This window comes from Camelus ferus, chromosome 11, assembly GCF_009834535.1.
Source record: "Camelus ferus isolate YT-003-E chromosome 11, BCGSAC_Cfer_1.0, whole genome shotgun sequence".
NCBI lineage: Eukaryota > Metazoa > Chordata > Mammalia > Artiodactyla > Camelidae > Camelus > Camelus ferus.
This window is the reverse complement of record NC_045706.1, coordinates 66,312,555-66,337,508: the sequence shown is the minus strand read 5'-3', so window position 1 is coordinate 66,337,508 and position 24,954 is coordinate 66,312,555. Positions and strand designations below refer to the sequence as shown.

Here is a 24,954-nt window from a genome sequence, read left to right as displayed (position 1 = left end):
ACTGCAACCATGTCAGTAAACAAAGAATGCTGAAACCAAGTCATCAGCAGCTGCTGCCACGCTCCAGCAAGGACATGCCAGAAACTCAACCTCTCAGCCACTCACAGTGGTGCCCTCTGAGCAGACTCAGAATAAGAAAGGACAGGATACTGTCCCTAGATAGCTAGGTGCTTGTCAAAGGAATGAATTCAATGACCCAAATGTTTGCTTCCTCCCATACATAGAAAAGCACTAAATACGTGAACTTGAGATACCTGGCTTTCTTTAGATAACAAGCAATGTTTTATTGTTCCAACTACCTGGTCTTTGTTGTAAAGCTCCTATATATTCTAGTTCCTCCCCTACCTCTTGGGAGAAGTCCCTCAGAGTGATCTGAGAGGCTGTCATCCTGGCTCGAATCCTCCCGGCAAATAAAACATAACTCTTAAATTTTAGGCTGAACGTTTATTTCAATCAAATCCCAGAATAGACACAACTCATCAATCCTGTAATGGAACACACTGGATCAGGAACCAAAAGCGTGTTATAGTCCCAAAAATCTACGGGTTCCTCTTTCTTCCTGTCATTATACAATCCCACCAGAACTCATTACTTTGCTGTCTGCTCATCTGGCAACCAAACTCAGAGAAGAGTCAACTCAGCAGACTGCCCTACTGGGGAGAACACCCCGCAGAAGAACTGCAGGCTGCTTGCCCTCCTGCACGCTCTGCTGACCCCTAGTGTCCTCCGTGGAGACGAGGCCAAAAGAGGTGTTCCCAACAGCTGCAAAGTCCCACACGTTAAATAAATCTTTTTATTTTATATGATATGTTACATATATACCCATCTCTGAAAATAGCTTTGCCAGAAGCCCAAATCTTCAATATTAATCTGCAAAGGCAAATCCGGTCCCCAAGGGAAAACAAGTCTTAAGACGACACTAAGGCCTCCAAAGTCTCCACGACCATCAACCAAACTCACAGCAGGTCTTCAGCTGTAGGAGGCTACATGTCTGCTTTTAAAGCAACCCCTTCCTGCCCTCGTGTGCTACAATATCCCTCTATGCCCTCCCATCTCAGGGTAAGAGCAGCCCCTGTGGAACCTTGCAGGGCAGCACTGACAGGACTGGACAAAGAGGATCAGAGCTAAACTAAGACTTCTGATGACAGGATCCTGTCACTCTGTCACTTTACAGATGAAAATATATAGAGAGAGAGGTGGGGTGATATTGCTCAGTCACACAGCTAATAAGTGGCAAAGTCTATAACTCTGCTCCTCCCTCCAGCATGACGTCCCAGCTGGGACGCCCACAGGTTTCTCTTTTGCCTGCCTGACCAGTCCTTTCCTGTCACTCATAATCCACCACAGGGTCTGAATCTAGCCTGCCTTTTTCAGCATCTTTTCCCACCAGTCTCTCAGGAACAAGGCTGCTCGGGCCACTGTATGACTTCCGGCTCCCCAAACCCTCCGTGCTTAGGCTGGTCTTGCCTATGCATTCGGCCCCCTGTTCAGAGGCTCTTCCTCCCCTGCAGGAGGAGGTTTCCACTCTCGGCAGGGACACCAACTCAGGGGAGCCCTCTTCTCCCCCTCAGCACGGCAGGTGTCCCAGGCCACATCCTTATCTGCCCCATTAGGACTGCAGCTGCCCAGGTCTGCTAATCAGACCAGCAGCCTCAGAGCCAGGGATTATGCCCGGGCCACTCAGCAAACCTACTGCCCGCCTCACAGCCCCGAGCCAGCAGGTCACCTGGAAGTCACAGCAAGTGCCCCGACCAATCCAGAAGTCTCTTCATTTGCCAGCACCGCTGATGACTGGTTTACAAACTTTGGTCAGTTTCACACAAAACAGCAGCTTCCACTGTGAAGCGGGGGTTTTCGCTTCTGCTCCCCATCCTTACTGGAAACATCAAGGGAAACCAAAAGGCCTTTTCTCAACCCTTTTCTGATGACACCCTCCCACCCACAATACTCACATGCTCAAGAGCTTTGGGTCCACTTGATTTTGTTTCCCTTATGCTAAGTGGCTCAAAACACTGCGGGATTCTTTCTCTTTTGAGGGTATTTGTACTCAGTTTATCAGCTTTAATCTGTTTTTGTCTCTCTCTTCAGTATCTCTAGCAGTTGCCACTTCTTACTCCCTTCAGCAGCCTCCCTCCCAACATCTAGTCTAGGAAATCAGCTGTGATGAGTGACCCGGGGGCAGTCACAGAAGATGCAACTAGGGCACAGAGAGGCTACATAATTTGCCCAAGTAGATCTGCTTCAATCCCCAACAGTGTGTGTCACGTCCCTCTGTTTAACTCTTATGCTAAGCAAGCTAACTTTTTGTAGATTATGGTTATAAACAGATGAGGTATCAAAATACATACAAGGACACACATCAACTCTAAGATGTTCATTAACTCCACTATTTTGTTTCTATTTATTTTATTTCTATTAAAAAATTAAGAACCTCTGCAGTCAATATAGCAAAATGTTACTGGGCTTTAAATCCAGAATATAGAGGTGTTAAGTGTGTCATTACTCATACTTATTTGTATGTTCACAAGACAAAATGATTTGAAAGTCTCTCTCCCCTCCCCCTACTCACTACTGGCTCTCACCTGAGCTCCCAGACCACACATCTAACAGCCTTTCACTTTACCCACAGCTGAACTCATCAGTTTTCCCCCAGAACTCCCTCTGCAGCTTTCCCTCCTCAGAGCACAGCAGGACCATCATTTACCTCATTAATCCACCCAGAAACCTGGGCCTTACTCCATCCTACCTTCACAGACAGCATTCATCCTTTCCTTTTTACCATCTAAACATGCCTTCAATCTGTTCGCTTTTACCCACTGACCATCCCACAGCTCAAGTGGAAGCCACCAACACTGAGCACCTGGACTCACAAGTCTCCCAAGTGGCCCCACAGCTGCTCTCCCCTACTTGAGACAAATGGGATTATGTGACTCCTGCGCTTTTAGAACTCTTTTCAAACCCACTCTTCTTAGAGGAAACTTCCAGTTCTTCACCCGGTGAAGGTCTTTACCATGAAACTGTCATCTCAGGGAGGGCAGGACACGCCCTCTCCCCTCAGCCCCTCCCTTTGGCAGAGCATCAGCTTCGGAGGACCTGCAGAGCTACACCAGCCTGTATTCTAAACCTGGTCTTGAGTTTTTAGCAAACTGCTTCACTTATTTATACAAATCCAAGGAAGATTAGAAATGTTTTAAATGTTGAGCTAGACTATTTGGGGATCTTGCACTAGCAACCTGCAAGTACATGTTCTAATGATCTGTATTCGTAAAACCACACCCAGATTTAAGTATTATTTGTGGAATATCTTCGGAGTAAAAGGGACTGTACTTTTACAGACTTTATGTTTTATAATGTGAACAACCCAGACAGGGTCACAAATGGAACCGCCTCACAAGTGACAAGACATGTGAGATGCATATAGCAACAGGTCACAAAGATGGTAAGAGCAAAATTGTTTCTCCAACCCCCGAAAAATTCCTCAAAGAACACAAAACTCTGAATTTTGAAAGTAAAATACTATCATATAAAGAAATAAAATAAATAATCCTCCTCATCAGGGTTTCAAGATCTGACTCCAGAATTTTTAGCATGCTATACTGAATCCTAGCACAGGAAAATCAGATGGACTAGTGGTGAGTAAGTTCCAGGAAAACTGCAGTAATTCCTCCACTTGTAAAAGGACACACACTCACCTGTCGAAGGTGAAAGTAAACCACATTCTGGAGAAATTCAGAATTTCAGGCTCTGCTTCTGGACAGCAAGGACACGGAGAGCTTCAAAGCATGCTTCTAACTGAGTCACCGGCATTCTTACACTGCAGGAGGAAAAGGAGGCCCTCAGTCATGAGCAGAGATGTTCCTGTCGTGTCTCACAGGCCGTGTCTCGGGGACTCAGTGCCCTGTAGCAGCCCGGCACCAGGCGAGGACCCACAGCGTGGCCCACCCAAGCAGGATGGGCACTGTGCCTGAGAAAGCCCATCCCCGATGGGGGCAAGAGGGGCTGGTGGGGTTGAGTGAACCTATAAATGCCCACAGAAATACACCTACAGATAATCAAGTGATACAATTAACAGGAGCAGGCAATTTAATAAAATTTCAATTGTCAGTGGTAATTTTACCATTCCTTTTCATTTGTCCCCTGAACTCTGAGACAGGCTTAGGCTCTCTCACACCTGCAGCTCTGATGCAATAGTTGTAAAGTTATTTTACTTTGCTGCAAGTGTCCTCGCTCCCCGTGTCACTGTGACTGTCATCTCTTAACACAGTCAGATGTCTTCCTAGATCTCTCCCTGAGTTCCTTGCTCCTGCTTCTCAGATCCTAAGATAAAGGGCAAGTGAAGACACATGACCAGAAAAGGCACTGTGGACTTGACCAAAGTCCTCAGTGGCCCCTAGGTGAGTGCTGCCCACCCCTTACCTTCAATTCTCAATGTTCTGCCCAGAGTGACATCCAGACAGGAGAGCATCCTGGGCCAATTAAAAGCTGTGTGGCTTGGGTGCAGGGACAGGTGCAGGAGCTGGATCCGGAGCCGGGCCACTCCCCACCTCTGCTTCTCTCTCTTCCGAGGCCCCGCTGCCAAGCCCCCAGTCTCCCTGATCTTCTACTCCTTCTCTTCTACTCTACTCCAAGCCCTTTTCCTCTTCCTTTATTCCCTAATTATCCCCAGCTGGAGTCATTTTTCAATCACAGTATCTGAGAAAATTTCCTGCAGCTGAAAAAGAGGTCTCCAGAGGTCAATGCCCATATGCTGGTTCCTGAAGAGAGCCGCTGGTTAGGGGGACCCTCACCAACACTCACAGGGCATCAGACATGTTTCAGGGTCGACCACCCCCAACAAGAGTTTGCTGTGACCCCAAGGCATGCACAGCGTCCTTGATCACAAAAATGTAGTTGGCACACTTATCCATTATTAAGAACCAAAAATAAAAAAAAAATTGATCATGTTTCTTACTAAAATTATTTATGAGGTGGAAAAAGAAATTATAATAGAAAAGAACAAATTTGACTCCATCTTAGATGTGTTCCTTGGGCTTTAAACCTGTGCCCTGTTTTCTAGGCACAGACTTGCTAGCTCTGGACCTTTTGTAAAAGAAAGTTGCCTTTAGCCTGAAATATCCAGGAGAGCCTATTCTCCGGGCTCTGATCTTTAAGGATGTTAGCTCTTCTGCACTTATATAGAGATGGCAAGTTGTAAAACATAGAATAAACTTTGTTTTTTGGGGTTTTTTTTGGAGGTTTTACAGGGGCACCATGATTTGACCCACATGGACAGCTGCAAGAACAAAGGATTCCAAGGACAAACAATTCATACAGCAAGAAGTTTGCAACAACCAACCACTCCCCCGCCCCTTTTTAATATAAAAGGAGACGGAATTCTGACTTGGGGAAGAGGGTTCTCCAGGATATCAGTATGCCATCTTCTGGGTCTGCCAGCTTTTCAAATAAAGTCACTATTCCTTGCTAAAACAGCTCATCTCTCGATTTATTGGCCTGTCATGCAGCAAGCAGAACGAGTTTGGACTTGGTAACAAAATGACTGCATTGGAGGTAGTATGTCTCCACTGTTTCCTCATTTCCATTATGTCACAACCTACCAATTTTATTTTCTGTTTAACAACACAACCAAAAAACCTATCATAGGGAATTGATTCCACAGAAATAAAATTATTTCTACTCCTTCAAAACTTTTTCTTTTCTATTTTATTTTGTTTTGCGTATTGAAAAAAAATAAAAACAAATCATTTTATTTCACGTATTTTTGTTATAGCTACATATTTTAAATACTACAAAGAGATTTAAATTGCAATAAAAATTGTTCATATATTAGTATAAAGATATATAAACAATGCAGATTAGGAAAGGAATGGATATTTACTAAAAATCCACTGCACATCCAGGCTTTTACAAGCATATCCTGGAATATAAGCTCTATGATCCAGGGGTCCCCCACCCCCATTCTCACTGCCGAGTCCCTTAGTAATCAACTACCAAGGCACCACCATAGAACCATGCGATCAGTATTTTAGGCATAAATGAGGGAATTATCTCATTTAATTCTATAACAAAAACCTTAAAATAAATACTGAACTTATTTACATATAAAGAAAATTGGACACAAATAAGTACAGTTTCTTCCCCAAGGTCACAAAGCTAGGAACTGTAAAGGCAAGATTTGAACGCTTCTGCCTGATTCTAAAAACTAAGGTGGAAATCTCATTCGACTGTGGAGGGTCCAGCAGCACAGCCTATCACCCTATCTTTGTACAGATCTAGCCTTAGACAGCCTGAGACAGCACCCCATTCCTATGGAACTCGAGGGCAAATGATAACAGTAAGGATTTTATATCCAGTAGTTTCTTAGGTCTCATTTATATAAAGTGTCAGCAGGTCAGCAGAAAAACTGTGAGAAATATGAATGGATCCAGAGCTTTTTGCTGATTAGAAACTCAGTCTATCAGGACAGAGTGACCTTCCCATGAGAGGCCACATGGACCTAAACTAAAGGCAGGTGAGCAATGAAAACAAGCAAGACCCTGGGACTCAAGCAAGAAGGATCCCTACCATCCCACAACCATTTGCCTCTTCATCCGCTTAGACACGATGGCAGAAGACCCAGGTTTTTGTCCAAGTTACACTATCATGCATACTCACCCATAAAAAGTTATGACTCTATGCTGTCTTAAGTCCTTTCCAACTCAAATATGATGACACCAATATCTCAGCAGAATGTCTATGTCTCCACTTCCTCTCTTCTATTAGGAGAATAATTCTATGACCACAAAGCAGAAATCCAATTAAAAACACCATGCACGAAGCCGGGTGAATGTCTGCATAAGAGACTTTGTTCTCACGCTCACTGAATGAAAACTCAGAAAAAGTGGTCCTTTTCCCTCAGCAAGTGGGAGGTAGCCTGATTGTGTGTGTGCATGTGTGTGTGTAAATCAAATACAATGAATTCTGGGATGTGTACAGATTTTTTTTATGTTACTATCATTTCATGAGGATGAGCCAACTTTTAAGTAATTTGAATCTAGTGCTCTGAGAGTCTCAGGCTCTTTTGGTGGAGGAGGGGAAAGGGGAAAGGAAAGGAGGAAAGAAGTAAATGAAGCTAAGGAGTAAGAATACTGCTAGGGATAGGCAAGACATTAATTTTGTTCCTAATTGCATCACACAAAAATTAGGGACTGGCTTTCTCCCATGTCTTGTCAAGCACTGAGTTGCAGAAGAAGAGGCGACAGCCCATTTCTCACTGACCTTGTGACTGTACGTGGCATGTTATAGACACAAATCATTTACCCTGATCAAACACTCTAGCAGCAGACCGTAATTCTCCTATTTTGAGAGACAAGAAAACAGGAGTTCAAACAGGGTATAAAACTTGACAAAAGTCAGAAGAACAGTAAACAAGAGAGGATGAATTCAAACTCAGATCTGAATGCAGAGTCTGATCTTCCCACTCCCAGGACTGGAAAATCCTTAACACACAGGGTCCCCAGCTCCCCTGCAGTGTTCCTGGCACCAAGCATTTCCCATGGCACTGGTCCCCAGTTCTCACAGACACAGCACTCTGTGCAGCCAATGACCTCCATTGGACCTTGATCATCCATCTGCCACGCCCACCAGGCTTCTCCATAAAGGCAGGAAACCTGGCTTTCAATTGCATACAAATCCATCCCTGGACTTACCTGGGCTCTTCTGAGGCTTCTTCATCCTAAAGGCAGCCATGAAACAGCTCAGAGTTTGTACATGAGCCACACTACCTCTCTCCATCTGTCTTCCCACCTATACTACTTAGCTATGACCATTTTGATAATCTTGGAAACAAATTTTGAAAAACACAAAAGAAAGGATTCTGGAACAAGTACTTAATACTTACAATTTTAAATGACAAGTTACAAAGTGAGTATTTACAAACTGAATCTGCCTTCCTAGGTGTGAGTTTAAACAGTTAAAAAATATAATAGCAAAAAATTCTCACTTACAATATTAACAAAAACATCAACAATAATCTGGAATAAACTCAAAATTAATGCCCATGTTCTACATGGAGGAAACTATAGGACTGTACTGAGGGGTAAAGTAAGAGGTGTGAATGTAGAGACATCAACATATTGCATGGAGGAAAGCAGTTTTGTAAAGATGTAAGTTCTCCTAAAGATAATTCAAAACTTACTAAAAAATCCCATGAAAACACTTATCTGTTTTTTTTAACTTGAATAAAGTATTTTAGAATTCTTCAGGAATAATAAAGTCATAATACTAGCCAAGAAAATTTGGGATGGAAGAAAAGAATCAAAAAACATCACACTGCCAGATATTAAATAAATTTTTACAATATGTAAGATATAGCACTGGAATAAGAAAGTAAGATTGACAGAAATAAACCATGAGCTCAAAAAGAGACTCTAGTGTACATAAGTATTTTGTACACTTGGGATTTCAAATCAAAGAGCAAAGTATGAATTCAATAATTGTTCTGGGACAATCAGAGAATCACCTTGGAAAGAACAAATTCTATTCCTGTCATAATGACCACAAGAAAAATTACAGATAGTGATGTAAATATTAAAAAGTACTAATAAGAGCAAATACAACCCTTTGCTCATATTAATTCAACTTCCTCACTATAACAAGTACTATTATCATCTCCATCTTAGAGATTAAAAAAACCTACAGAAGTGAATTATACCATTATAAGAAAGTATTTCTAAGAATAATACCAAAGATAAAACCCAAAAGGAAAACATTTAATATCTTACAATATGTTGGGCCACAACAAAAATAAACCTACTGAACAAAATGAAAGGCAAGAAATGACAAGAAAAAGCTCTGTGATACATGTTGATGAAGACAAGGGGTTAATGTTCATAACATAAAAAGAGCTGTCACAAAGCAACAAGAAGCTCCCTCACTTAACTGTGTGCAAATGACAAAAGGGATCATTCACTTTTTAAAAGTCAGATGGCTAATGAGTGAAAAACACTGAATACCTCACTGGTCATCAAATGCAAGCTAAAACAATGAAAAAGCAATTTTGCTCATCATATTGGCAAATATTTATAAAAGATATTCTAGCTAGTGTCCATCTGTGAGAGAACAAACTGTGAGTGACATTTTGGAGGACGACATGTCAATGGATATATAAACTCTGAAAAACGTGTGTACACATAGACTCAACTCAACTTCTAGGAATCATTTCATTTAGAAAAAAAATCAGCTCATAAAGATGTACTCATCAGGGAATTTACACAGCACTGTTTACAATGGTGGGAAGAAAAGCTGAAGTGAAATATTATCCAGCGATAGAGAATTGGTTACATAAGTTATTCTACATCTTTTCATTCCCCACTGGGGAAGGAATTTCTAGAGTCACATGAAAGGAGCCTGTGATGAATGTAAATGTCACATCCAGGGACAAAATTTCCAGAAGACTTAACTAAAGGAATACTCATACAAAATCACAGGAATGTTTGTACAAGAAGGATGCCAGTCAAACATCATTTCTGACAGTGGAAAATGGAGAAAACTTGTGTCCACCATCAAGAAAATTATGCAGTATATCACGGCGAGCTGTGGGCTCTGAGGGGGCCAGCGTTTCGGTGTGGTCCAGGGCCTTGTCCACCGCACTCTCCCACCAAAGGTGTCCTTGCACAAGAGACCACACCTGCACATCAGGAGACCCCTCCACTCTATCTGAAAGGACCGGGTGAGTCTGGAGTGGGAGGACGCCTATGATATGCCCCTGAGTGAATAAAGCGAGCTGCAGAAAACATATAGTATGGCCTTATTTTTCAATAAAGCATATAAACACACACATATACATAGATTTCTCATATACTTGTATGTATGTACGTATGTATGTATGTGTATATATATACATATATATGTCATAGGCATAAAGGTCATGAAATATATACACATTGTCAACAGCTTTTACACTCAGGAAATAAGGGGAAGGGAGGTAGGGAACTTTCAGTACCACCACAGTTCTCTTTTCAGTAATTAAGTAAAGTATATTTGGAATTTAAAAGTTTATTTAAGTCTGAAGTAAAATGGACGATGCCTCCACAAGACAGAATGCTATACTGGTCATTAAAAATCATGCCAGGGGAGACAGAATATTGCAGAAAAACATGTAATAAGCGGAATGGAAAATGGAGGTCTCCACACAGTAAACAGGCACAGAGTGCTCGCTGGTTTTTATGATAGAGGTGATACACACTGATGAAAAGGACAGAAAATAGATGTTAAAGCGTTAATTATTATCTCTGAGTAGTGGGACCAGGATAGCCTCTTTTGTCCCATTTTTCAGACTTATTATATTAAATACACATTATTTTTCATCTGAAAAAAGCATTTTTAGATGTCTAGTGCCACACGTTGGAGAAAACACATGAGTACTTACAGAAACAAATAACTAGGAGACACCGTAGCAGCATCACACAATGTAGAGTGGGCGATCCTGAATAACACCGCACATTTACATAAGGACCCACAAAGTGAGAGCACCTGCTGTAACAGGGCGTGGCCCCCTTCTATTTGTCAGTTGTGTCTTCAGGGCTGAGGCAGTTCTGAGCATGCCCAGTGTCAGTGCTGGTGTCTGGATGGATGCCACTGGAGGTAGGGGCACCTGCAAGCCGAGAGGAAGAACAGAAACCATCCTCTGCTTTTTCTGTCTTGTTTCTTTGTTACTTTAAAAGAGAGGCATTAATAAGATAAACTGTGTATCTTCCCTACTGAAATTTCAGAAATGAAACCGTTTTTAAATTCTACACAGCTTATATTCTGCCTATAACTGTCTTTTCAACAAAGCATCATATTTATTAAATGTTAATTAACTAAATTAACTCCCTGTTGAAACCTTCTATTAAAGAATATGAAATGCACTACGTGAAAGGACCACGCATGCAGTGACTACCTTAGATGTCTTGACGGCAGTGCAGTCAGCCCCCACCATCCCGTGGCAATGAGCTCCTGATGCTTGTAAGAGAGCACGCTGCTGCCTCAGATGGAGAGAAACTGTGAAAGCATTCTCTGAATCTACAGCACTGACAAAACATAACTGACAAACCCCAGGCTCCTTGGAGGCTGTCTTTTTCTGTTTCTGTCCAAAAACCGTCAATGAACAGAACCACCCCATTCCTGAGACATGGGACTCACTTGGGAAGCAGTTTTGGAGAAATTTCCAGATATAGAATGTAACCAACTATATATAGAACTCTGATAAAAGAAACGATGAAATACTCTGATTTTGGAAGACACCCAAAATATTCTCCTAAGCCTTAGTAGCTGGAAAGGCCGGGCTTCTCCTAAGCCACTTATTTATTTCACAGCCAATGAGCATCTCCCACAAACCCCGTTTCCCTGTGTCTGCTGGGAGCCTCAGGCACACTCTTGCTGTCCATCTTATAAGTGACAGGGCAGAAGTGTGTGTCTCACGCCTGCAAACCTCACACAGGCTGGCCTTCTAGCCTCACTGTCTGAACTTGGCCCCATTTTCTCTCCTGTTTATTTGGTATCTGTTCTTCCTTAAGCTGCCTGAAATGCTTTTTGGAACAAGTCAGAAGAATGAGTGGGTAGAGAAATGGACAGTTGGACAGGTGAGACGTGGGCAGACAGACAGAGAGACTCCAAGAAAATGGGAACAAAGAAAATTCCCTATGCAGAACCCTCTTCTAGTCAGGGAAGAAAACCGCCACGGAGACGTGTGAAGAGGCAGGTGGCTTAGGGCTGTTTCCTGGATTCCATGAAAAGTCACACCAAGAGATGAGAGGGTAGAACTAGAAATAATAAAAGAAAAAAGCATGCATGCTTGAAAAATATATCTACAATATGTACTTTCTAAAGAATAGTTTCAAATCAGCAGGGCCCAATAACACAATCCTTGGGTATTTACAGAAGTGAGAATCCCATCTCCAAACCACAAGGCATCCCTTTAGAACACTGAGAGTCTACACGGGGCGGTCATAAAGCCATCTCCGCAAAAGCTATGCTATTCTGCACTTATGAGGAACGAGCAGCTGTGCTCGGGCTGCCCATGCGTGTCACTTACACCCCACAGCACCTCTACGGGGGGGACGCCTAGTGAGCCCCGTCTCTGCAGGACAGAAAACAAGTCTGGGAGAGGCTAAGCCAACCAACCAGTTCTCCATCTTACAGGGCTGGTCACTCCAGAGCAAGACTCGAACTCGGATCCACGTTTATAGCCACAGTACTACCGTGCTTTATGTGTTTTGTGTGTATAATACATTTGTTTCTGGCATGAAAGGATATTTAATAAATGTTCGGTTGTCTTGTCTATCTCATTAGCTCAAAGTCAATCTCTATACTGTTGAATTATACTCTTTACTCCTGGAGAAAGGAATGGAAACAGCAGGGGTCAGAATGAGGTGGGGCTCCATTCTTTATCTGGTACCTCATCTCATCCAAGTCCCCAACCAGGGAGAAGGAGCAAATGTTCTCTTCATCTTTTAAAGAGAGGGCTCCACTGATGGTGACTTACTCAACTCCAAAACCAAGGCTGGGGGAAGGGCACAGGCAGCAACCAGAGCAGTATCACCTGTAGGAAGGAGAAAAGAGCTCACGGGAGGGCTCAGGGGGTCAGCCTGATTTAATTTCAATCGATAAAAGAATACCACAGTCTAAAAATACTAGCATGCAATGAATTTGCTCTTTCTTGACATCTAGCAAGTTTCCACAGCCCACATGTAACATTATCATGAACCAGTGAAAGGAAGAGTCTACAGACAGGGAAAATCAATGCCACAGGCAGGCTGAAAACCAGGCTGGAGGAAAGGAAGAGAAAGGGCATAGTTAAGAAGAGGGGAAAGGCTGGGGAAAAGACATCATCACAAGGACTCTCAAGCATCATCCAACAATCATATAATCATTCATTCAAGAGAGAGTTACTGAGGTCCTATTTTGTGCAAGATTTTACAGAGGGCAAAGCAAGAGTGCAGCGTCCATGGTGGCAGCAAGTGGCGGGGCTCAAATACACTTCTGATCCCGGTACCTTGCACACTTGTCCTCAGTATAAAGGCAAAGAAAAAAAGTAAAATAATATTCTGTAAACTCAACACAGTGTTGAAAAAAATTAAACAAGACCTAAATACCTGGACAGACACACCACACAGATTCCTGGATCAGAAGACAGCGCTCTTGGAATGGCAGTGCTCCCCAGAGAGATCCGTATATTCAACGTGGTCTCGATCAGAATCCCAGCGGGCTCCTCTGCAGAAACTGACTAGCTGCTGCAACAATTCATATGGGAATTCGAGGGTCTCAGTAACCAAAACATACTTGAAAAAGAAGAACAACATGAGAGGACTTGTAATTCTCAATTTCAAACCTTACAACTGTATCTCCATGTGAGATTAGAGGCCATTTTTAAGTTATTATTGTGTTTATCCTTATTTTCCAAATTCTCTACAATGAATATAACTGTTACAATAAGAAAAATAAAAAGTAAGGTATCTTTTAAAACATGCACACCGATTCATTCATTGGGAAAAAAATATTTTAACTATAAAGAGGTAAACAAATATCTAGTGAAAAAGGACTACTTAAAAACAAGAGTGCATTTACATTTTTCATAAATTGAAAACTGAAAAGCACAAACACATCAAGTTTCTAGGGAGACCGATGCAACATATTAATAGTTATTTCCAAAATTCTAATTTAATGATGAAAACTCAAGAAAGAGAAAATCGTGATTGACAGCCAACTGCAAACACATGGAGAGCAAAGGCCTAGAAATCACAGTTCCTTTAACTCTGCTACTAACTCAATAGGAGAGGAAATTCCTCACTGAGGGGACAGTGGAATCCCATGCATAAGACAGGGATACACAGTACAAACTGCACTAGAATCGGGGGTGATTTTCTTAGAAGAATTCTAAAGTTACAACATTGCTGAAAAACTATAAAAACACTGACAGACAGATTAAAACACACAGTCATATATATAATATAGAAACATATGAAGTCTGCTCCCATGTTGCATAGAAATACAAACATATTTGTTCATTTATGGGCACTGATTACTTTATCCCAGGTAGAATATTTCAACTAAAACAAATAATCAATAATACACTCCTCTTGTAAAATCTAGTTGATAAGTTACTCTGTTATGTAAACATAATGTGTCTAAGATAGATCTAAAATTAGTGAATAAGAGCTTTGTATGGTTTCTTGAACTCTTCTCAAAATTCCAAGCCTAATTTTAAAATAGATCTGAGCAGTATTTCTATATTATCTTTTCCCTCGTGAAATGAACAACAGAGTCTGTTGTCAAAATTCTGTCTTTACAATGATTCATGAGCATCGTATCCTAACAAAACTGCTGGACAGCAAGGCACTATCCAGACACTGTGACCAAACAAATGAAACACAAGGAAGACAGTGACCCTATTCTGGAGGGCTTCTAATCTGTGTCAACACCGGGGATTGTATTTGATTGGTTTGATTGGGTAGCAAAATGAAATCAATCAAGTATTTTCTTCTTTGAGCATTCTGTAAGTCATGACTGTTTTTAGTGTCATGAGCAGGAAAGACTTAAGCATGACTTGATTAGGTCAACTAGCAACAATCATCACTGGAGAGTGAGTAATAAAGAAGTTAACTGATAGCAATTCTTCTGCCTACATGAGACCTAAAATAAACCTACACTGACCTCTGCAAGGAAAATGAGGAGATGAGGTCCCCAATGAGAAAACAAACTAACAAGAAATCAAAAAAGGAAAGACTTCTTCATTAACGATTCCAGGAAGGAGTGGAGCATGCTGGTGAAGAGCACAGATGCTGGGGGACAAACATGAGGGTCTGAATTCCCACAGCACTGGGTAGCTGTGACACTGATATGTCAGTGAAATTTTCTGCATCTCAGTCTCCTATCTATAGACTGGGGCCAAAAACAGCACCCATCTATTAGAACAGCCCTAAGAATTAAGTTATTTTATATATAAACTTTTAAATAAAATACCTCAGATTTTAAATGTTACCCCAAAAGCACAAGGAACAAGGAAAACAGACATAAATTGGAGTTCATCAAAATTTAAAACTTTGCTTCAAAGGACACCATCCAGAAAGTGAAAAAACAACACATCAGGAGAAAATATTTTCAAATAATTTATCTGATTAGGAATTTGTATCTCCAAATAAAAAAAAGCTCCTACAATTCAACAATAAAAAGACAACTAAATTAAAAATGAATAAAGGATCTGAAACGGTATTTTTCAAGGAAAATATACAAATGGCCAATAAGCACAATGAAACGATGTTCAAATCATTAGCTGTAAGGGAAATCAATGTCAAAACCACTAGGAGAAACTGCTTCACACTCACTACATAGGTTATAATTAAAAAAAGACTAACAAGCACTAATGAGGACACAGAGGAAGCGGAGCTCGCAGCCCTTGCTGGTTAGGATGTAACACAGAGTGGCCACTTTGAAAAACAGCCTGGCAGGGCCTCAGAGAGGTAAACAATTGGTTTCTGAATGACCCAGGAATTCTGATCTCTGGGCACACACGTAAGAGAACTGAAAAGAAATGTCCACATAAAAACTCCTACAGGAATGTTCATGGCGCCATTATTCATCACAGCCAAAAAGCAGAAATAACACAAATGCCTATCACCTGATGAATGGGTAAACAGTGGGGCCCAGCCATACAGTGGAATATTATTCAGCAATAGCAAAGCATAGAGTACTGACCCAGGCCACAACGTGGACAAACATTGAAAACGTTACTCAGTGTGAAAGAAGTCAGTCACAATAGACGGTTCCATTTATATGAAATGACTCAATTTACATGAAATGTCCAACACAGGCAAATCCACAGAGAGAGAAGAGTGGCTCCTTGGGCCTGGGGGAGGATGGGGAAAATGGGAAAGACTGCTTATGCGTACGGGGCTTCCTGTTGGGGGTATGAAAATGTTCTAAGATTGACTGGGATGCACAATTCTCGGTACAGAGTAAAAACCGCTGTATGTTTTAATGGGTGAATTGTATTAAAACTGTTAAGAACAAAAGCACCTCGGGCCAGTATCTTCCCATAGTAAATGCAAATTACTAACTTTTATTACAGGAAGAAGAAACTGCCCTCAGCATGAAGGCAGGAGATCAGCAAATGTGAGTTAACTGAAATTGGACAAGAGCATTTCACTTGAAGCAGTTGCTGAATGTACATGAAATATTCAGAAATAGGAAAATCAGTTTGACATCACAAAGAAGTATTCTGCTTCAAATGAAGATCAAGGATTCGGCAAGCGCAGCTGCTAGAAATGACCAGAGGAGAAACCTGGTTCTTAAAACAAGCACCAGAGCCAACAAGGAAATGGTGGTGAGGAAAGCAGGCAGCCGAAAATCTGGAACAGTTTGCTACAAATAATTTCTCCAATGAAAATTCAAAAATAAAATGAAAGTGATGCAATGCTGTGTTGACCTCACGTGAATGGGCTTCCTCCGGTGCTCGACAGTTCTGTAACCCCGAATGAGAGACTCAGGAGAATCAGCATGGTTCCTGGGAGCCCCAAGTGACTGCCCACCAGCACGCCGACCACCATCACATCTGCCAGGGTTCAATTGCAGAGAAGAGACCAACTTCTGAAAGGCACAGGAAATGTTGACCAGGGAAGAAAAGGCTGCAGTCAGTCCTGGGACAGAGGCCCTGTGAGCAGAGTCCAGAAGTCTGCAGGTGAACTGGAGTGGCCCTGGGGCAGGAAGGGACCACAAGGAAGCAGATCTCAATTCTCTTCTCTCTCTCCCTCGGGTAGGAGAGATAAAGCCTGCATCCTTCTCACCTGGAACTGTGGGTTCTGGCTGGCAGAAGTCTTACCGACACGGAATGATTATTCAAGACTGTGGAAAAAGTCCAGAAATCGATAGGGAGTAGGGAGCCAACTCCACAAGCCTCTCAAATTCTCCCATGTTTTTTGTGTATAATCAAAGAAAATAGTCATTAAAAGTTCTGTGATAGTAAGCAGGAACTTGGGGAAAGTCTGGATGAGACAGATTGTAGAATCCACCATGAGTACAAAGTCTTAGTGTATCTTTAGAGAAGTCATGGGGTGAGAGGAACAAAATACATTCTTTAGATATGTGAATTACAAAGCAGACCACCGGACCAGCCAGGTCCTTGTTTTGGGGATAACAGACTATCTAACTGCACACAAGCCCAGCTTTTATAGCTGAGGTCCTGGGTCATTGCTTTGCAATGAGTAGAGTGCTATCTAAACCCTCAACTATGCAAGCAAAGCATTGTCTCTGCTTTCTAAGGCAAGGAGACAGGAGTGAGGATGCACAGGCCCCTGCTTGCAAAGCAGTTACAAAGCATAATTTTTCTTCTTAAAGTTGACAGTCGGCTGGGGTCTGTTACAATCTTTTAACCCAATCAAGGGCTTCCTCATGGAACCATTATGCAGAACACCCTGGGATGACAAATCCTGGTTTTGGGTCTTTTCCTGCCAGCTTCAGCCACTCTAGCAAGGTCTAGGCACATTCCTGAATAACGAACCCACAGAACCACCCACACTCTTAACTCCTGGTGCTTGAAACTTAATTTTAGCTCTACACAACTTAACGTAGAAAAGTTTCAGAAATAAAAGATATTATATAATTTTTATAGCTCATCATAGGACTGTTTTTTCTGATTGCTCTAAGCTGCTTCTACTTGGTAAAGCACCTAACTCTGCAGGTGAATTCAATACTTTCCATTGGGCATAACTAGCCAGTTTGGGCTCACTAAATTCTATTGGTCAAATACCGATACACTTAATTGATTTCATTGTTCATCAATTTCAGGAGGGAGGAGAGGGAGTGTCACTCTGTTCCTCAGCCCACCCTCAACTATTTTCTCATCAGCAACTCAGGCCTCCTGAAAACAAAACGAACCATTTGTTTCCCTTCTTCTACACTTTCCACAAACACAACAGGAAACATCAGCCTGAAGAAAGAATTCAACACAAATTTTAAAACAAAAATCTATAAACCTGAAGTATCTCCATCTCCGAATCATGATACACAATGACATAAGAGTAAGTGTGTCAGGCACAAAGCATGCGTGAGCCTAACCACCTGATTTATATTCTTCAAAGGAAGGAAGGTTTTCGTATTTTTTATTATCACTCTTTGTCATTGTTTCTGATTAAGCCAAAAAATAGTTTATGAAATAATTTAGCACTGCAATAACAGATTTTTGTTGTATCAATTACAGAAGGCATTCAGAGGGGATAGGAAAACCCACCTCTGTAAAAAATTCAAAATATCTTCCCCTGTTAAGAACACGTATACAAAATGCAACAGAGAATTCAAATTCTTGTGGAGAGGAGCAAAAGCCACAGAAACAAAGCAAGTAATACTATGAGTCAATTCAAAATTCACTGGACAAACATGCTCAATGCATTCAATGAATTTTAAAGGCACACTGCAAACCATTCACTTAATGATCTGCAGGCTAGAGGAAGAATTTCCCTCTTTAACAGACAACAGAAATCAATAGGGTGCCCCGCCAAACAAAGACGAAAGAATCAATCAGGTTTTTAACAGTTCTGATAAATCAGCATGTTCTAAAGACAAAATTCCAGAAATTTTAAACATTCATTCAAACCACAATGAAACAAGCACTTAAAAAAAAAGAAAAAAACCCCAAAGAAACTAAGCACATTGATCATGCACTTGGATCAATGAGAACTTCTTTTACCCTGCGAAGAAAGAACAGGCTATAGCCTTTTACTTGAAAATTAACACTACTTTAAAGATAACTGCCTAAAACAAATTTCATCATTCATGTTGCCTTGAAAACTCTGAGGCACTTGTATCTGATTAGAAAAGCAATTCTGAGTAATAGTATGTTACAATTCAGTGCCAGTTTGCTTTAGAAGAAAAGAAAAAGAAAAGCTACTGTTTCCTCAATCCTGCACAAAGTGTGAAGTCCTCCCTGCCTCTTTCTCCCTCCCTGTTTTCTAAGCTCATGCTCCCCAACCCTTCTGAAACAAGTATGAGAACCTCTTATTCCCACCAATATGTCCAAATGACAAAAGAAAATCAATTTATTTGTGTAAATATATGCCTACACCTTGAACTGGAGGAGAAAGGTATCAGAAGTCTATATGGAACTTATTTCTACCTTCCTGAAATCACACACACAATCGTTCACACAGACACAGACACATATCCCCTGGATTACTGGGCACTTCACAAGCTTAGGACTTCCAACTTCTAGAAGATAACTTTGTAGTTAGTTTAAAATACAAAACTGTCAGCTTTTGAAAGCCTTGATCATCTGCTAAACCATCCAAATATCAAAGAGACCCAATTAGCCTTCTCTGTAGAATGTAATTTCCCATGATGGCAAAACAGACCCTAAGAAGTACTGGATCCAAGTCTCGTGTTTATCACTAGCTATGATCGTTTTTAAGCACATTAACAGATTCAGAAAGGTATGTCCCAACAACATTTATTCTTATTGAAATAGCATATGTATTCAATTGTCTATACAGAAAATAGGTCCCATGATGGTGTTTAAGAGCTATTTTGTGTATTGCAATATTTATTTTTAAGTGCAGACAAGGAGGGTGGGTATTACTCAGTTGTAGAGCACCTGCTTAGCATGCACAATGTGCTGGCTTCAATCCCCAGTAATTCCCCCCCCAAAAAAAGTGCTTATTTAAAAATAAGAAAAAAGTTATAAAAAAATGCAGACTAAAAACCACTGCAATGTAGAAGCCAGAACTATAATAAAAAACATGTGTTTCTATCAAATACTGACTATATGTCAAACACAGGGACAACCACAAATCACCCCTGACAACCATCAACGTGTGTTCTCAGCAACCCTTCTAAGTAGACACGGATGAGAAGCCCAGCACTGTGGATGAGGAGACGGAGCTCGGAGGAGCCGGGGACTGCTGACCGTCCTGCTCCCCATGACACCACGTCAGCCCAGGACAAGTGCTGACAGAGCTGCAGTGAGGGGACATCCAGCTGCGTGGAAACTTCGGGAGCTGGGAGTCCCAGAAAACACGAAAAATTGTTCAGTGAAAAACCAGCTCAAATATATTACACTGTGCCACATCCTTTAAACAGGGAACATGACTGAGACCTTTTTGATGCCTCTGTGTCCTTTCTGCCATCATCAATTATTTGCCCTCTCAGCGTGACCAGTGATGAACTGGACCCCATATGAAGTGCACTCAGATGGAAGAGATTTTAAAGCTGTTTTATGAAGTTTGTAGGACTCTGTCTATGCCTCACACAGGCGGTCATCCATCACTTCTCCCGGTGTGGATGTACCACCTGAAATCACTCCTTTCTGCTTTTTAAAATCCCTTCATCTACTCCAGACTTTTCAACAGCAAAGAAGCAGCTCAACCACAGACAGTGGACAGCTTCTCACCAAATGGACTTGAACAGCCCATCGGACTACCTGGAAGCCCTTTTCTTCTATTAAACCCACTTCCAGGTACTTCATCATTTTCTGATTGGTGGACTTGGCCTCTGACTGGCCTTCTCAGAAAGCTTCCAGCCTCACATCCGGGGATGGGATAGGACCCTGATATTGGGGTAAAAAAGTGTGGAAGGCGGACATCCTCCAGTCAGGTCTGCACGGGTAGAAGTGCCACAACGTGCTCAAAAATTATGCAGTCAGCACCCCTGGGCTCCCATGGACTGATTTCACATTAACCAAACTCATGAGACACTGATGCAAGAAAACCAGAAACTTAACTTATTAATGTAACAGAAGACGTGAAACTATGAACCAGACTGAAATATCAGAGTTCAACCATGAGTACATTTTCTCCTCAATGGCCCAATCACGGGCAGGCAGTCACATGGCAAGCATGGACAGAAGTAGAGCAGGAAGGGTTTCTAGATTAACTCAATGGACTAAATTTCTGTTATACCAACAGATCTACTGCCTGGAAAACAACGCTAATCACGGTGCACTCTTCGTGGACAGTGGCCGAGACACGACTGTGAGCACCTGTGTAACTCTCCTTTCCCTGTCCTTTCTGGGCTAACTGATGCACACAGGTACAGAGATCAAGGCATGCAGATACCTCTAAACAACCAAAGCCCAACACTGTGAGCCTCAAAACCAGACATCCAGGGTTTAAATACCAGCTCTGCCACTTACTAGTTCTCTGATTTTGGCCAAATTACTTACCCTCTGTGTGCCTCAATTTCCACACTGTAAAACTGAGATAACAATCAAACTTTCTTTACTCGCTTGTTGAGAAGATTGAAGGATTCATTTCTGTAAAATGCTCAGAAAAGAATGTAGCACATTTTTAGTGCTCAACAAATGTCAACTTAATATTAAAGTGATTTACAAGTCTCCCTTCTAATCATCATCTTTGTTTCCTGGCTAGTCTAAGTCCCAAAGAAAATCCTTATTTCTCCTTTTATAAACACTTGGGGAGCAGCCTTCTGTTCCATCCCACCACCTATTTAAACTGAAGGAGGGGATGTCTCCTCCCCACTCCTCTGGGCCATGGAGAGTGTTTCTTCCTTCACACTCCTGACCCCTGGCCCACAGATAGCCCTCGTCACACTAACAGAGTGAGGTGTGAGTTCAGGGAGACAAGCAGGGCATGTGAAAATCTTCCTTTCCCTCCAGTGTTGGCCACCCTTGGGAAGCACCCGGGATGCTCAGCTCCATGGCAGAACAGCCCTGTGCATGATGGGGCAGATCCTCTCAAGGGAAGGATCGCTGTGGCCCAGAGATACCTGGGAGAGGGTAAGTCTCTACTTCTGGGACACAGTATCACAACACGCATTTTCCCACAGCCCTGAAGTTCATGGAGAACATGGCTTCATCAGTAACATAGAAGACATTTATCGCCTGCCTACTCTTTTGTGTCATCTCTCAGTTGGCTGCTGGAAACAACATGTGTATAAGTACTGGTTCCCCTTAAGCCCCAACATATATGAAGTAACAAAAACTTCTGTGGCTTAACATTGGTTCAGGGTGACTGTGTAACAGTTCTGACTCTGCTGATGCTAAATTATGGGTATAGGAACTATGGAACCTCCTTAAATATCTTTCATAATAAAACCAGGTTTTCTTATTTTCCTGTTTCTTAGTAATTGCCAAAGACCATCAAATGATGCCTTCACACAAAACAGCAGCTAAAGTTTATGAGCCCTCTTGACATACTCACTCGGGTAAACACTTTAAATAATTTCTAATTCTCACAATTCTACAAAGCAGATATGATCGTCCCCATCTCACAGACGAGGGAAAAACTCATAACGAACTGACTCAGGCTCACGTGGCTCAGTGGCAGCATGTGCACGCAAACACAAGTCAAAACACTACACCCCTTCTTATATGTACCAAATCACCTCCCACAAATTGACACACTGTGGCGGGGTCAATACTCAGAGAACTCAATACACTTTTCACCTTTAAGGTGTTCCAGAGGCCACTTCTAGCTGTTTTATAAAATCCCGGCTCACTGGTTTCTAACACTGGAAGCAAAGTCCGATTTTGCCAATGTTTGCACAGCAAGTCTGAAATGTTCACAGCGAGATAACAGAATAAAAGTAAGATATAAGCAGAATAATTTTTCCAGGTAGACAGACACAATGGACATTGTGCTATTCTGAAGTGTTAAGCAAAGAAATCAAAATAAAATAACGTTGTTTAAGCTTTCTTTTACAAACAGGAATATTAAGACTGTAAGAAGGTGTTACAGCACCACCTATGGCTAAAAAGACCTTCCACGTTGCCGGGAAACATGCAACACAAAAATTGCCTGTAGGATCAGAAACAAGAATCAGGTAACTAAAAGCTTACGTACCACATACTACACTTTGCTTCGGGGGAAGGGAGGGGTATTCAGTATTTAATCTGAAATTGCTAATAGTCCTGAATATAAACAGAAGACATAGGCTCATGGAAACTCACCTTAGAAGAGGGGAGAATCCAGTCCAGCCACTTCATTTTACAGGAGGGGAGACTGAGACCTGGGATCTGTCCTCCTGGCAATCCGCAGCAAAGCTCTCCTAGGCCTCATGTCTTGCACTGTAGCAAAAACCAACAGATCTGTAGTAGGCCTATATTCATAAAAGTCACATCTGTATTTTTCCAACAGCAGGTAATCTAAGTATCTTGTAAAATACTTCTCAAAGAGCCAGGAAATCATACAAGTTTGTTGAAATACAAAAACATGTATTTACATAATAAAACAGCATGAGATTTATTCTCTGTATTAAAAAAGTGACACGTCAAATCAAAGTTTTGATATTTTAAACCTCTTAAGAGTGCAGGAAAAAAATCAAAATTTTCTTTAATCACAAAAGAGAGAAGCTTACTCCCTGAAAATGATCAATGTGGATTTTTCTAAACTTAATGGATCTGTTCAGAATCAGACGAATTTAAATGTCTAAGTGGATGGTTACACGGCAACATGAATTCTGAGTTGTAACAATACATATTCTGAGTAAATAATCTTCAAGGTCGTCTGCTTAAGGACAATTTAACTAGTCCCTGTCTCACTAGAATGATACAGATTTCATTAAACCTTCATACTGCACTAAAAAAAAAGAATCCTTGTTACTTTAAACCATATTCATATATATCATATATATACATATTGAATATGCATCAGAAATAAGCCACCCTCTTTAGTATTCACAGTTGATCCTTCTAAACTATCTGTCATTGTGACAGCACATTTTTATTAAGCACCTCTACGGTGCTTTGTATACAAGGCGTCTAACTCTCACAGTCAGACAAGGTAAACGATATTACTCAAATTTCACAAATGAGGAAATGTACTTAAGCCATGAAAACAACTTACATATTCATCATCAGGAAAGAAAAGAGTAAAGATTTTACTTACAATATTCACTGAAAATCTTTTCCTCCATACTAAGACTACATAAAACCAATTCAGGCTTTGTAAGTATTTCTGTCAATAAGGGCCACTAGAGAAAAACAAGTAACATCATTAGCAATGGTTGGATTTTCAAAGCCCACTTCTCTTTTGCACTATAATTACTTTTAATGTTTTGTTTTTAGTGCTTACAGAGCACTAAAATAAAAAAAAACACTAAATTTTTAAGTCATTAGCTGAGAATAAAATGTTTGTGAAAATGTACAATTTTAATTTATGCCACTCTGTCTCACATTCTCACTGGTGTCTCTCCTTTCAAGGCCTCTTCAGGCTGAGATCACTAAAATCGGCCATTTATGGACTCAGAGAATTTCGGGAAACCACTCAATGGGAGGCTGATTAGAGGAGCAATTAAGAATGCATCCTGTGCAGCCAGGGTTCCAGCACAGAGCTAGCCACCGCCAGCTGCCTGTGATTTGGGACAAGCTGCTCCATCTCAAAATCCCTCAGCTGCAAAAAATGAGACACTGATACCTACCCTCAAACACCTGCTATGAAGTAAAACATGAGGAAAGCATTTTAGCCTTAGGTAGGTGTCCAATCACAGCGAGTTTGGTCATTATGATAATGAGGATGGCTGTTAATAAATTAAGCTAGACCAAAATGTAGAAATCACCATAAAGGAGAAACATTTTAAGTCAATGAGCATTTCCTTTTGGAGTGGACTTCAGAATATTCTATTGATTTTTTAAATAAACCAAGATTGTCCATTAATTACAGATTTACAGGTTCATGGACAAGTCTCCAGAAAAAGAATTAGAGGCCTATAACCTCTGAATATTAAGAAAGTAAAGTTTAAAAAAAATCAGGGGGGAGATAATACCTCATTTGGGAGAGTATGTGCTTATCATGCATGAGGCCCTCAGTTCAGTCCTCAGTAACTCCATTTAAAACTTTTTTTTTTTAACAAATGGAGAATTAAAGCAAAATGATGGAGGAATACAGAATTTTTTTAGAGACTCAACTCAGATTTAAGATGGGGAAAAAAACATCCATTACTCAGAGGAAATCTTGAGAACTATGTAAATTGGATCTGAGATGTCTAGTCTTTTAA

General features: G+C 41.2%; 2 long non-coding RNA genes across 2 annotated transcripts; one reads left to right on the top strand and one right to left on the bottom strand.

Moving 5' to 3' along the window:
* The first annotated feature begins 413 nt into the window (after positions 1 to 413).
* Positions 414 to 22,517, top strand: LOC116667337. The gene is made up of 3 exons (XR_004324238.1): positions 414 to 631; positions 7,389 to 7,399; positions 22,508 to 22,517. It is a non-coding gene; the product is annotated as an uncharacterized LOC116667337 (long non-coding RNA).
* Positions 9,746 to 10,958, bottom strand: LOC116667339. Its single transcript, XR_004324240.1, has 3 exons — positions 10,919 to 10,958; positions 10,510 to 10,630; positions 9,746 to 9,760 (listed from the first exon to the last, which is right to left on the bottom strand). It is a non-coding gene; the product is annotated as an uncharacterized LOC116667339 (long non-coding RNA).
* Positions 22,518 to 24,954: the final 2,437 nt, after the last annotated feature.